We start from the raw sequence: 9810 nt of genomic DNA, 5'->3' as shown, positions 1-9810 counted from the left end.
GCAAGGGCAATGAAGGTCTATCGAGACATTCTTATGCAGTGCATTGCACCAGAAGTAGTCAAAACACTACAATCCCATTGCAAAGTCATCCGTGCGATTCCTGCGACGAGGTGATCCCATGGCAGAGTACCATGCCATGGGATCATTGCACAAGTATAAAAGCAGCCTAAAACATACATTGAAAATTGTGAAATCACCATTTCTCTTGTCACCATAAAAGAGGCAACCTACACGAGAGATCTCTGTATCAAGTGGCTGTTGCAGCCTGTAAGTTTAGAAGACTCCTCAGAAACCAGGACTGAAATAGAGTTTTGCCGAATTGCTAGGCCTAGGACTATTTGACCATAGAGCATGGCTGTAGTAAGGTCTATTGAATTTAGGTACCCCTTTAAAGGAAACCTGAGATAAAGGATTTATACTTACCTGGGGTTTCGTCCAGCTCCTGTAGCCCGCCTGCTCTTTTGCCATTCTCCCAATCCCCTCCATTTTCCCGCAGTGCAGTCAGCGATCCAGCCCAGCCGCGCTACAATGCGCGGTTCTGGCCAAGCCCTCGATCACACTTCCGTGGATAGGGGCATTCTGTGCAAGCACAGTTACAGTCTTAGCGAACTGTACATTTGTAGAATGCTCTCTGCCATGGGATTGGCCTGTACATGCGTACAAGCTGCCAAGCCAGCCAGGTTGACGAGTCTTACGGGGCTGACAGCACGCCTGAAGGAAGAAGGAACTGCAGCATGGGACCAGAGAGACTTCTAGGGGCTGGAAGGAGCTCCAGGTAAGTAAAGCTTGGTATGGCTTACTTCACTCCGGATGTCCTTAATTTATTTCCAGTACACACAAAAACAAACAAGTTTAAACAACACTAACAGCATTATCCAAAATATGCAGTAGATGAGACCGCTCGACCCCTAGTACCTGTAGCAAGGTGCTGGAAACCAATGCGGCAGATCAGGATACAAACAGAACGAAATCCGCACACCCGCAGGTAAAGTCCAAGGGTTTTTATTGAGTCCAACTTACAAAGGCAGAAAAATTGGCTGACATGTTTCGGATTACATCCTTACTCATAGCCTAAACATACTGACATCTAGGTGGACCATATATACTTAAACAGCCCCGCCCCCAGAGTGTATTCACCTGGGAGCAAAGGGGATTTAAAGGCGCAGAAATAAAAACCTGCAGAAATGAATATATGGAAAAAAACACCATCATACTAATATTACTATGTATAAAGACACAGAATACAATATTTAAAATGCAGAAATACAAAAATACAAAAATACAGAAATACAAAACTGCACAGTACAAAAATAAGACGATATCAATATATAAAATTAATGTCCCACCTGGCATTTAAACCATGAGGTTCCCTAGTCCCCATCTGCAGAATCCAATATGCCTCCCTCATTCGCAATTTCTTGTATAGGTCACCACGTCTAAAGGAAACAGTCACCCTCTCAATCCCTTGAAATAGAAAACCAGCCATATTCCCATCATGTTTCTCCCTGTAGTGTCTCGCAACATTGCTAATGTTGTCCGTCTTCCAGGAGGCCCCATTAACCCCCCTGGCGGTTTGCAAAAAATCCGCCAGGGGGCAGCAAATCTTTTTTTTTAATTTTTTTTTTTTTTTTTCATGTAGCGAGACAAAGTCTCGCTACATGATAGCCGCTGCTCAGCGGCATCCCCCCAGCCCCTCCGATCGCCTCCGGCGATCGGAGATCAGGAGATCCCGTTCAAAGAACGGGATCTCCTGGAGGGCTTCCCCCGTCGCCATGGCGACGGGCGGGATGACGTCACCGACGTCATCGACGTCGTGACGTCAGAGGGGACTCCGATCTGCCCCATAGCGCTGCCTGGCACTGATTGGCCAGGCAGCGCACGGGGTCTGGGGGGGGGGGGGCGGCCGCGGCGAGAGGAATTGCGGCGGATCGGCGGGTAGCGGCGGCGATCAGATGCTACACGCAGCTAGCAAAGTGCTAGCTGCGTGTAGCAAAAAAAAAATTATGCAAATCGGCCCAGCGGGGCCTGAGCGGTGCCTCCCGGCGGCATAGCCCGTGCTCAGCACGGGCTTACCGCCAGGGAGGTTAAAATGCTCAGAGATCCTTTGCCTCAAGCAGCGCGTGGTGCAGCCCACATACTGAAGGCTGCAAATCGCGCAAGTGACCACATAGACTACGGATTTCGTATTGCAATTAATAAATTGACGTATAGAAAAGGTTTTTTGGTTAGCAATGGAGGAGACGCTGCGTGAGGAGCGGTGGTAAGTGCAATAATTACATGAAGAAAATCCACATTTGTGCGATCCCACAAAGGACAACCATGTAGGACGTCGGGGTGCACTGGTAGACTGATACAAACTGGGAGAGAGGGTAGATGACAGAGAGGGAGCTTTTTTATAAGCAAATCTACACCCAGGCTCAAGCACTTGTAATAGCTTATCATCAGCATACAACACAGGGATATATTTCTTGATTATCGCTGTGACCTGATTATATTGTTGGCTATAGGTAGTTATAAAATTTAAAGGAGCAGCATTAGGATTCTGTACCTGTGCAGTGTCAGAACTATTGCTTAATAATTTACTCCTCTCCCTGGAAATGGCAATTCTCTGAGCCCTATCCAGATCAGAATCAGAATAACCCCTAGACCTAAACCGTGACCTAAGGGCAGCAAATTCTTGTACTGTAAATTCGTCTGTAGAACAGTTCCTCCTGGCTCTAATATACTCTCCAACAGGGACCCCTCTAAGCGTATGCCGTGGGTGACAGCTAGTGGCTTGCAATAAGGAATTCCCAGCGCACGGCTTCCTATAGGTCCTGGTTTCTATCCTGCCGAGTTCCCCAGAGCCAAAAAGGGTAATGTCGAGGAAATCTATTTGCGTATCACTAGAGGTGCACGTAAAAAAAAGGTTAAAGTTGTTCAAATTAAGATACATCAGAAACTGTTGCTGTACTGTGCAGTTTTGTATTTCTGTATTTTTGTATTTTTGTATTTTTGTATTTCTGCATTTTAAATATTGTATTCTGTGTCTTTATACATAGTAATATTAGTATGATGGTGGTTTTTTCCATATATTCATTTCTGCAGGTTTTTATTCCTGCGCCTTTAAATCCCCTTTGCTCCCAGGTGAATACACCCTGGGGGCGGGGCTGTTTAAGTATATATGGTCCACCTAGATGTCAGTATGTTTAGGCTATGAGTAAGGATGTAATCCGAAACATGTCAGCCAATTTTTCTGCCTTTGTAAGTTGGACTCAATAAAAACCCTTGGACTTTACCTGCGGGTGTGCGGATTCGTTCTGTTTGTATCATTATCCAAAATATACAATACAAATGCAATGCTTGGTGAGGATAGACCTGAAGATTATGTGCAGATTCGACAAAGAGACAAATTTATCTCTAATCGAATCTGATTAGAGATATATTTGTCTCTTGTCAAAGTTGCCCGTAAACTACAGGCTGATTCCTGTCCGATTTCAACATGAAATCTTCAGGGAATCGGCTGAGACCGCCGCGTCAGCACCGCCGCTGCACTCCAATGTATAAATGTGCCCCCCCCTCCAGTGTGTGTATTTATACATTACCTGTCTTGTAGCAGCTCGGTGACCGTCCATCTTGCCGTGTTCTAACAGCCGCATACACACTAGCAGCGCACAGCGTCTGAGGTCAGACACTATGCGCCGCTACAGTGTATGCGGAACCTGGCGAGATGGACGAACACCGCGTGGAGGCCGACACCGGACAGGTAATGTATAAATACACACACGAGGAGGCACATTCATACATTGCGGCGGCAGCAGTGGGGGTTCAGTCACTCGTTCAAAAATCAGCTGCCGTACACCAACCTTGGCCCAACATCTTGCAGCATGCGCGACCGAAAATGCGACCAATTTTAGTCCCGAAATTGGTTGCTTTGTCGGTCAGGCATGCACGTGGCGGTATCGATTTTCATCCAATTCGATTATAATAATCGAATTTGATGGTTGATCGTCCGCCAAGTCACCTGATGTATGGGCACCTTAACAGTTATAGGTAAAAGGTAATTGAGAAGAAAAGAAAAGGGTTTCAATCAATAGTACAGTATGTAGGGCTATGTAAATTAGGGCATAGAGAGAACACCCATACTTTAAAGGTATCCGATTGCAGGAAAGGCTTCTTACGCACTGTATCCATTGCGTGGCAATGAACAGTATCATCACAACGCGATGCAAAGATATTCCTATGGGACTATTGCGGTGCTGCGGGTCCCATTGCCAGCAGGCAGTGCATTTACAAGTCAACGTGTGTTTGCAGTGGCAGTGAGGCATATTTTCATTGTACTATATGCCTCACTATAAGGTCATACTATGCAAAGCGACTTTTTGGCTGTTCTGCGAATGCAATGCAATTTGCATGGTGAGCAAAAAGCCAAAAGCATGAAGAAGTACATTGCCAATTGAACAAGGAAGGAAGGAAATAACAGAAATAGAAAGTCAGCAACAAAGGAAAGATAGTGACAGAAATAAGAATGGGGGGGCGGGGGTTTGCGATGTAGGAGAAGCCTTATCACAGGCCACCAAGGAAACACTCAGGGTAGGAACACACTAGGCAGTGCAGGAAAGGTAACGTTTTGCTGCATACGGGTTTGTGTGTTTTTAGTGCGTTTTCTGTGCGTCTGTGTTCCGCACATGCGTTTTTCTTGCGTTTTGCATGCATTTTAATGCCTTTGCAGTTTGGATATATAAAATGCATGCAAAAAAATTTATGCGTTTTATGCAAATCACTAGGAAGTCAACAGGAAGCGGAAATACATCATCAAACTTGTTTTTTTTTATTGTATAAAAAAAACATACAAAAGCACTAAAAAGCAATACCTCTGCATCACCATTGACTTTCATTATGTGCGTTTTAGATGCGCTTTGGAAAAAATATGCAGCAAGACCAGCGTTTTTAAAAACGCACATTGCAGAACGCAAACGTACGCGTTTTTTTCATGCAGCCCATTGACATGCATTATTTGCATTTTTGTTGCATTTTTCGCAATGCTAGCGTTTCTGCCTAGTTCCTACCCTCTGGCTGGGTTCACACTTCTCTAATCACAGAACCAATGTTACTCATTGGGCTAGTTGGCACTTGAATGCGTTTTTCACATGCAGAAAAGCAACTGGAAGCAATGCAGCCCTGCCAGAAAACCCATGAAAAAAACTGAGGTGAATCCAGCCTTATAGTTCTGTTGGATGCAACATGGGTTAGAAAAAAAAGGAAAGCATCATTCTCTGTTATCCTTATTGAGAACCCTAACAGCAGCATTGTATTCCTCTGACTCAAGAAACACCAGCCATTGCATCCAAGTCTATGTACATTGCTTCTCTCTATGTTCCAGTGGATTTACAGTGTTTTGCAATAAGAATACAAGCAGCTTGGATAAGATATTTCATGAGGGAGCGTTTGAATTCTTGATGGTGTTGTGGAGGAGGTATATTTATACATAAATACATACAATGGTACAAACAGAGGCATATCTGGGTAATATGACATTGAAATTGCACCCCCACTCTTTTTTCCCCCGCCCTCCCTGTCTATTGGTTGAAAGGTCACTTAAGGTGAGTAACTTGGCCGCCGATTGACCATCCGACTCAATTATTATTATTAAATTGAATGAAAATTGATGCCGCCAAGTGCATGCCTGGCTGACAATGCGACCAATTTTGGGCCAAGAATGTCGATTGGACATGATGCAAGATGGTTACATAAATTCAGAAGCCATGGTCCCCTAGATCGTATTAGAATTAATTTGCCATGTGCCTCAAATTTAGTCACATGCATCCACATAAGAGAATCAAATAGTTCCATGCCGCCAGATAAAAGAATGAAGTAGTCACATGCCATCAGATAATTCATCAAGTAGTCACATGCCTCCCAATAAAAATAAAGTTGTCACAATCATCCAGATAAAATAATTAAAGAGAACCCGAAGTGTGTTTAAAGAATGTTATCTGCATACAGAGGCTGGATCTGCCTATACAGCCCAGCCTCTGTTGCTATCCCAAACCCCACTAAGGTCCCCCTGCACTCTGCAATCCCTCATAAATCACAGCCGTGCTGTGAGGCTGTGTTTACAACTGTAGTGTCAGTCTCAGCTGCTCCCCCGCCTCCTGCATAGTTCCGGTCCCTGCCCCCATCCCTTCCCTCCAATCAGCAGGGAGGGAAGGGATGCAGGCGGGGACCGGAGTTCTGCAGGAGGCGGGGAGAGCAGCAGACTGACACTATAGAGATAAACACAGCCAGCTTTGACAAGCTGTTTGTCAGCAGCGTGGCTGTGATTTATGAGGGATTGCAGAGTGCAGGGGGACCTTAGGGGGGTTTGGGATAGCAACAGAGGCTGGGCAGTATAGGCAGATCCAGCCTCTGTATGCAGATAATATTCTTCAAATCCACCTCGGGTTCTCTTTAAAGAGACTCCGTAACAAAAATTGCATCCTGTTTTTTATCATCCTACATGTTCCAAAAGCTATTCTAATGTGTTCTGGCTAACTGCAGCACTTTCTACTATGACAGTCTCTGTAATAAATCAATGTATCTTTCCCCTGTCAGACTTGTCGGCCTGTGTCTGGAAGGCTGCCAAGTTCTTCAGTGTTGTGGTTCTGCTATGAACTCACCCTTTCTGGCCCCTCTATGCACACTGCCTGTGTGTTATTTAGATAAGAGAGAAGCTGCTCTAATCACCTGGATAAATCGTCCTCTGAGCTGGCTGGGCTGTCACATACTGAGGAATTACAAACAAGGGCAAAGCTGTTTGCAAGAAGAAAAGAGCAGCCTGAAACTTCAGTGCATGGGGGAAAGAAACACACAAATGATCTCTTGAGATTCAAAAGGAATGCTGTATACAGCCTGCTTATGTATGGATGTATTTTCTATGTGTGGACATACTGTACATCAACCTACTTCCTGTTTTGGTGGCCATTTTGTTTGTTTACAAACAAACTTTTTAAAACTGTTTTTAACCACTTTTAATGCGGCGAGGAGCGGCGAAATTGTGACAGATGGTAATAGGAGATGTCCCCTAACGCACTGGTATGTTTACTTTTGAGCGATTTTAACAATACACATTCTCTTTAAGCAGTCACACACCTCCAGATAAAATAATTATTAGCTAGGTGCCTCACAATAAACAAGTTAAATAGGCAGGTGCGTCAAGATAAAATTATTAAAGTGAATCTGAACTCTTGCACAGGACATAAGGACAGAGAAATGCACCCTGTGTGCATTTTGAGAGTTTAGCCTGTCTAAAGGTGCCCATATACTTACTCAATTTCCCGCGGATAGACAGCAGACTCGATCGCTGTGATCGAATCTGCTGTGAAATCGATGCGCAAACGCTAACCGACCGACCGATTTCCGTCCAAAATCGATTGATCCCATTGATCTGTCCATGCAGAAAATTTCGATCGATGGCGGGTCGGGTTGTGCGTCGATAGTGGCATTCGAATGTCCGACGACCGATGCTAGCGGCAATACATTACCTGTTCCACCGGCGCGTGTCCCCGCGTTCCCTTCTCCGCGCTGGGCTCCGGCTGGCTTCACTTACTTCCTGTCCGGGGAAGTTTAAACAGTAGCGCACCCTCTACTGTTTAAACCTCCCCTGACAGGAAGTAAAGTGAAGCTGGAGCCCAGAGCAGAGAAGAGACAGCGGAGACCAGGGGACTCGCACCGGCCGGATCAGGTAATGTATGCAGGGGCAGCGGCAGCTCCTCAGATTTACAAAGCGGTGCTAACTGTTAGCACGCTGGTGAAAAGCCCATTATCACGCCTAAACTCACTTTAGGCGTGATAAAATAAACTTGCGTGCAAAATTTTGCACGCGTAAACTGTTACTTTGCGCGCAAGTTTTTCCCTCAAAGCGGTGCCAACCTACTTAGTGTAATGCTTATCACGCCCAAAAGTCTTTAGGCGTGCTAACTAGGTTAGCCCCGCTTTGTGAATCAAGCCCAAAATCTGTTTACAGTGTAGGCAGCCAATAGGCTTACGAGAGATAACGGCGCTGGAGACTTGGGCGCAGGATTCAGCCGGTATATGGCTTCTCCTGCTGCCACACAAGCCCCGGCCGTATTAAGTACTATTCCCCCTCCAGGCTGACATGGATGGTGGGGAATGAAATAATTCGGCTTCCAGCGATTGCTGGAAGCCGAATTATTATGTTTTAAAGGGGAACTGAAGAGAGAGGTATATGGAGGCTGTCATGTTTATTTCCTTTTAGACAATACCAGTTGCCTGGCAGCCCTGCTGATCCTCTGCCTCTAATACTATTAGCCATAGCCCCTGAACAAGCATGCAGCAGACCAGGTGTTTCAGTGGTTCAGACTTATAAGTCTGATCTGACAAGACTAGCTGCATGCTTGTTTCTGGTTTTAATCAGATACTACTGCAGAGAAATAGACCAGCAGGGCTGCCAGGCAACTGGTATTGATTAAAAGGAAATAAACATGATAGCCTCCATATACCTCTCTCTTCAGTTCCCCTTTAAAAGTAACTTCAGCCTCGTCTTCTGACGGCGTTGAAGTTACTCCCTGTGCCTGCTATAGCCGTAATTCCTATTACGCCTATAGTGGCGCCGGCTGCGCCCAAATCTCCTGCGCTGGTTTAAGCGTGTTCGGCCAATAGATCCCTCTTTGATCAGATTCAATCACAGAGGGATCTATCTGCTGGTCAATCTGGTGGCAATCGACCAGTGTATGGCTGCCTTAATCCCCCCTCATCTGTGACTGATCGCCACCGTAATTTGATCTCTTAGCTGTGTCAGCTCAGGAATCTCCTCTGCCACTGCAGAGCAGATAATTTGTAAACACAGGATGTTAACAATGTGTCTGATTCCATGAAAGCAGGAAGTAGACACACTGCAGATTTATTGCAGGATTTGTATCAGCTGTAACAAATAAGTTTTTCTTTAAATGTTATTATGCTTTTGCCTATCTTTTAGAGCAGAGAGGAAGTTCTGAGTTAGTGTCCGCTTTAAGTAGGAAACTCCGCCCTGCATACATAAATTAAGTAGCCATGTGCCCATGTATATCAATATTAGGTAGCAAGATGTGCCCCTGGATACTAGGTAGCCATGGCTGTCCCTCAATTGCTGACTGGGTGCAGGGTGCTTGCTTGTGGCTGGGTGAATGGTGCTGGCTGGGGCAGGGTGCTGGCTGGGTGCCATTACAGACCTCAGATCAACAGCGACCAGTCCTCATGATTGCTGTACCTGTGCTGCCTATATCCTGATGTAGCCACTGCCTGAGTCTTGTATTCGCCCGGCGTCACAGTAACAAACCTCAGAGCAGGGCGAGAGCACAGTCAGAGTAGCACACACTACTTGCCCCCAGTGTACTCCAAATGCAGGAAGTGACCAATGACGTTACTTACGCATTTGGAGAACACTGGGCGCGGGTAGTATGTACGCTCTCTTTGTCTCTGCTGTCGCCGCTGGATGAGGCAGGGTGCTGGCTTAGTTCACAGACCTCATATCATTGGCAACCGGTTCTCATCACTGCTGTGCAATAGGGGATGCAGCCCTTGCCCCCGCGGGGGGGCTTGGGGCCCCTCCAGAGCCAGCTCAGGTCCGTTTTGTGGAGTTGGAGTGGTTGCAGCATGAGGAAAGCATGGCCGCACATCGGTGGGGAGGGGTGACAGTCCGTACCCCCCCCCCCCCCTCACCTCGGGCTCTACTCTCTGCGCTCCCCTCCAGCATCTATTATCAGTGGCAACAGGCGGGCAGCTGCAACACATACCTCCATCGCGGAGGTCTCCGATCTCTCAGTGCTTCATGCTACTTCCTGTTTAAACAGA

Source organism: Hyperolius riggenbachi, chromosome 9, assembly GCF_040937935.1.
Source record: "Hyperolius riggenbachi isolate aHypRig1 chromosome 9, aHypRig1.pri, whole genome shotgun sequence".
Taxonomy (NCBI): domain Eukaryota; kingdom Metazoa; phylum Chordata; class Amphibia; order Anura; family Hyperoliidae; genus Hyperolius; species Hyperolius riggenbachi.
This window is presented reverse-complemented; position numbering follows the sequence as displayed.